The 5,657-nt window shown below is 43.6% G+C and overlaps 1 pseudogene; it reads left to right on the top strand.

Annotated features, from left to right (window-relative positions):
* Positions 1 to 2,967: 2,967 nt before the first annotated feature.
* On the top strand, positions 2,968 to 4,503 carry LOC105061586 (polyhomeotic-like protein 1 pseudogene; annotated as a pseudogene).
* Positions 4,504 to 5,657: the final 1,154 nt, after the last annotated feature.

Below are 5,657 nucleotides of genomic sequence, written 5' to 3'. Positions count from 1 at the left end.
AAAAAATGGTCAGAAGACCTCAATAAACATGTTTACACACAAGACATACAGATGGCCAACAGGCAAATGAAAAGATTCTCAACGTCACTAATCATCAGGGAAATGCAACTCAAAACCACAGAGATAGCAGTTCACACCTGTCAGAATGTCTGCTACCAAAGAAGCGACAAATAACAAGTGTTGACAAGGATGTGGAGAAAAGGGAACCCTCACGCGTTGTTGGTGGTAATGTAAATTGGTGTAGCCACTATGGAAAACAGTATAGACAGTCTTCAAAAACTTAAAAATAGAGCTGCCATATGATCCAGCACGTTCATCTTTGTGTATTTATCCAAAGAAAAATACTAATTTGGAAAAATATATGCACCCAATACTCATTGCAGCACTATTTACAATAGCCAAGATATGAAAGCAACCTAAGTGTCCATTGATAAATGAATAAAGAGGTGGCATGTATACATACACACACATAATAAAATACTATTGAACAGCACCCCTCCCCCAAAAAAGAACCTCACTATTTGGGATGACATGGGAGGATCTAGAGGGTATTATGTTAAGTAAAAGAAGTCAGAGAGAGAAAAGACAAATACCATACAATCTCACTTACTTATGGATCCTAAAAAACAAAACAAACAAAATATAACAAAATGAAAACAGACTCATAGATACAGAGAACAAATGGCCGTTGCCAGAGGATAGGGGTGCATGAAATAGGTAAAGGGAATTAAAATGTGCAAACCTCCAATTATAAAATAAATAAGCCATGTGGATATAATATACAGCATAAGGAATATGGTCAATAATATTGTAATAATTTTATATGGGGACAGATGGTTACTAGATTTATCATGGTAATCATTTTATAATGTATGCAAATGTCACATCACTATGTAGGCACACCTGAAACTAATGTAATATTATATGTCAAGTATATTTCAACAAAAAATTAAAGACAAAAATTTATGAAATTTGATGACTGTCATTAACAATTTTCTTTCCTCTTGGAGATACCTCTTTCATCTGAAAGCTGATGCTAAAAGTAAATCAAGTGATAATTTCTTTTTAAAGGTCCTGCTCTTTGGGGCTTGATCCTCACTCCCTTTTGGAAGAGGAAGAGCTTGGTTCTGGAATGGATAAGGAAGACTATTTAGGCCTCCTGTGGCATTATATACCTGTGACACAGAGAGCAGAGAAACCTTTTCTCAGTAAATGAATGTGGGAAGTGAGGAACAGACTGATAGTGTGGAAAGAAGGGCAAATGGGGATCAGAGCTGACTACGCATACTCAGACACTGGTACATTTCAGAATTATATGGTGGCTCGTTAAAATATATGTACCATATATATATATGCATGCCAAGACACACCCCAGAAGTAAGCCTGACTGAATAAGCCTGAGGAGGTCTCGAGAGTCTGTATTTCAACAAGCTCACAGGTAATTCTGATGCAGACTTAGGTTAAACATAATCTGGACCCCAATTCCCCAGACCCCCTTAAAGTAATACACTGTATAGTATCCCTTCATCAAATTGGTTTCCCCTATGTATAGATGTTTTCTTGGAATAATAATGAGAAACTGACTGGAGATGAACAAGCCTCCAGAGAAAAGCTGTTTGTCAGATACAAACTCTATGTGAGGTACATTCCACCTTTAATCACTGCAGCAGCAAACAACCTCAAGAAGACAAAGGAGGACAAAGTACTAAACAGAACTCAGAAAATCCAACACAAATACTGGGTTACACCGACCACACCCCTCCTTCCTTTAGCCAAAACAGCAGAAATTTCATTTACTGAGGTCATCCTGGTATTATACTGTTGACTATAGAAATATCAGGGAAGCCTATTTCAGCATTTGCACTGGGAAGAGGCAAAAGTCTATTCCTTGCATTTTTGTCACTCTGAGGGGTCTCATATGTGACCAAAATGATTGCTATCCTGGATCTAGAAGATTTGTTGCTTTTAACTATGCTGTTGTCAAGATTCTGTGAGAGGAAATCTATTTTAGTTGATTCCTATGGTAACATATGCTGGTCTATCTGTACTCTAGCCTGTGACCTCATCAGTCTCTCTACGGAGAGGGGCAGGGGACCTTTGTTACTGTATCCTTTGGTTTCAAATATTAAATTGTCCTGTATTGGCTGGTATAAATTTTTAGTTTTCATTTAACTGGTCTTTTGCCCTGTCCTGATGAAACATATTTGTCAAGTGTTTGGTGTGTAAATAAGGTGTGTATGTTTCTAGAATACATTCAGTGGAATAGAATAATTCCTATGTGACACATGGCGTTTTGAGCAGGAAGAGATTTCCAGGGGATTAAAAATACGTTGTAAAAGCTGCTTTCAAGTACTTTATGATGTATGCCAGCATTGTCGAGTCAACTTACTAAAACTGGGCTTGCTTTAGAGTCTGCCTAAGAGTAGAACATGGCTTTATCAGCTCAGACCACACTAAATCACCACATATTTATCTCTATAATATAGAGCATACATTCTGGCAATCAAATGATTTATCAATTGATAAATATCTTCTATGTAACATATATGTTGCTGATTTTGCTGGACAAAAGTAACATGTCTATTGATATTGCATTGTTCACTGTGGCTCATGAATGCTGTCTGAGTCACTGTAATGGAATTAAAATCAAAAGTCATTGGTGACTCTTGCAAGGGTAAAGACGATTTTAATTGATGGTAAGTACCCCTCTAGCTCCTTCAAAACCTTTTGCTTGTGGGGGTTTCGAGTCACCCATCTGCCTGGACACCATGGCCAGCGTAGGAGGGGGTGCTGCTGGGGCAGGAGCCAAGGCCACCACATCGCTGCTCGGGGTATTAGCAGTCACTCTGGTCACTGGGTCAGCTTTCTCTCTGAGACCGCTCTTCTCTTCCATGGCCTTCGGGCTCTCAACTACTGGAGACGTCTTCGCAGGAAGCATTGAGCTCAACGTGGAGACATCGTCTCTTTCCTCCTCAGACTCAGCCTTGCGTTTTACAGCCAATGTCTGGGGTTTACCTGGCAGGTGCACAGGCTGCATGTAGAAGGCGGCAGGGACCTGGGCTACAACATGGGAGGAGGTGGTCGCCCCACCCTTGACCACATGTGCCACATCATCGAAGGCTTCGTTATCCAGGAAGGATCAGAACCTTTTCCGGTGGGTTGTTCTCAGTTATTGAAGGAGCCGGAGAAGCCACTGCAGACTGGCCTCACCACAGGGCTGAACGAGAATCAGGTAGGTGGCCCCTTAGGGGGGACAGCCCGTCTGCTGAGCTCGACAAGAAGGCGGCCCTCCTTAAGTGTGAGCACTGCGGGAAGTACGCCCCTGCAGAGCAGTTTCGCGGCTCCAAGAGATTCTGCTCCATGACTTGTGCCAAGAGGTACAATGTGAGCTGTAGCCACCAGTTCCGGCTGAAGAGGAAAAAAATGAGAGTTTCAGGAAGCCAACTATGCTCGTGTTCGCCGGCGCGGACCCCGCCGCAGCTCCTCCGACATCGCCCGAGCCAAGATCCAGGGCAACCGCCACCGGGGTCAAGAGGACTCCAGCCGGGGTTCAGATAATTCCAGTTATCATGAAGCACTCTCTCCAACATCTCCTGGGCCTTTATCCGTGAGAGCGGGCCATGGAGAGCGTGACCTGGGGAACCCCAATACAGCTCCGCCCACGCCAGAATTACACGGCATCAACCCTGTGTTCCTGTCCAGTAACCCTAGCCGCTGGAGCGTGGAGGAGGTGTATGAGTTCATCGCTTCCCTGCAAGGCTGCCAAGAGATCGCAGAGGAGTTTCGTTCCCAGGAGATTGACAGACAGGCCCTCTTATTACTTAAAGAGGAACATCTCATGAGTGCCATGAACATCAAGCTGGGCCCGGCCCTCAAGATCTGCGCCAAGATAAATGTCCTCAAGGAGACCTAAGGTGGCCCTCTTGCACAAACCAGCCCAAGGCAGACACTCCCCACTGTCCAGGTTATGACCTGGTGCCAGCAGACTTCACAGGGAAGAAAGAGCTGTTCCAATTATGTAAACCTTCCGTAGAGTGGATTACTGAGACGGGGAAGAACAGTGCAAGGCTTGGTCGCTGGTGCTACATGGCGGCAGCTCTGACATTTCTCTGGGTTCTACTTTGTTTTTTAAAATCTGTGCCATTCTCACCTCCCCTGATCCAGTCTTTACAAAAGAGGCAGTCTGGAGGACTAGGACTGCTCACCCTTATCCCAGAGCGGGGTGTCTAGCCAGGGTCTCGGTCCTCCAGGAGGAGGAGTGTATGGTGCCGGGGGCCAGGAGGTGGCTGGGATGTAGGTGTGCCTCAGCCGCGGGGGAGGCAGGGTTTTTCCAGCTTGTGTGACACAAGTAGCAGGATCCGGTGCCCCCTCTTCCCTCTGGATTGTCTGCCTGTAGCCGTGGCCGAGTTGTGCTGTCCCTCCCTTAGTACTGAACGTTCTCTCCTGCGTCCGTGGCAGGGTCACCAGCCAGGACAGAGACTTGGCTGGCACCATCCTGATTAGCTGCAGGGACTGTTTGGCACACACGTGGCGGTTGCCATCCTTTCTGCATCCCCTGCTCCCTTCCAGTTTATCTGTTGTCTTCTGCCCTCCCTTTCCCATTCCTACTCTGCTCTGTCCTATAGCTTTATGAAGCAGGAGCGCGTGAGGTCAGGTGTAGAAGTACCTGCCTTAGGCGCTATTCCTTATACAACAAAAAATGTTAAATATTTTTTTTCCCTCCTCAGTAAAAGGATGAAAATTGAAAAAAAAAGAAACAAAAAAAAAAAAACCTTTTGCTTTCCATGGGCAAAGTAATAGTAATTTATTCTTTCTTTTTGAAAACCAGTGGAACACTCTTATTTCTCTTAAACACATTTTCTTCTCTGCTTGGCAGCCTTAATCTGTGACTGCTTCTTTTGACTCATGGTTTAGCCTTGACATTACCACCATCGTTTCTACTGTAGGTTACACATCTGGTTTTAAAGAATAAAGAGCCTTTGATCATCTCTCAGTGGGAGTACAGTCAGTTCCTCCAAGCAACCCTCTGCTTGCTGGCCTCTTCAGGCAGCCTCTTAATATTTTTCAGGCATTAAACACAAGTCTACTGTGTCCCTCAAGCTTCGTCGGGAGGAACTCTTAAACTGAATTTCATTGTTTTATTGTTAATAATAATATTGGCATCTTAATTTTGAAACTATTCAAAACCAAACTGGCTTAAACTGAAGTCTCAAACTGAAGTTCAGTCCCTCATAGCTTCCCTCTGGACACTAAGTTGAAAGTCTCCCATCCTAGAAACTATTTGTAAATGATGCAACCAACAAGGGATTCATTTCCAAAATATATAAACAACACTTACAGCTCAATATCAAAAAATCAAACAACCCAATCAAAAAATGAGCAGAAGAACTAAACAGATATTTCTCCAAAAAGATATACAGACAGCCAAGAAGCACACGAAAACATGCTCAACATCGCTAATTATAAAAGAAAAGTAAATTAAAACTACAACGAGATATCACCTCACACCAGTCAGAATGGCCATCATAAAAAGTCTACAAATAATGAATGCTGGAGAGGATTTGGAGAAAAAGGAACCCGCCTGCTCTACTGGTGAGAATGTAAATTGGTGCAGCCACTGTGGAGAACACTATGGAGGTTTCTTAGAAAACGAAACA

This window comes from Camelus bactrianus, chromosome 11 (assembly GCF_048773025.1).
Source record: "Camelus bactrianus isolate YW-2024 breed Bactrian camel chromosome 11, ASM4877302v1, whole genome shotgun sequence".
In the NCBI taxonomy this organism is placed as follows: Eukaryota; Metazoa; Chordata; class Mammalia; order Artiodactyla; family Camelidae; genus Camelus; species Camelus bactrianus.
Note: the sequence above shows the minus strand (reverse complement) of the source record. Positions and strands in the feature narration are given on the sequence as shown.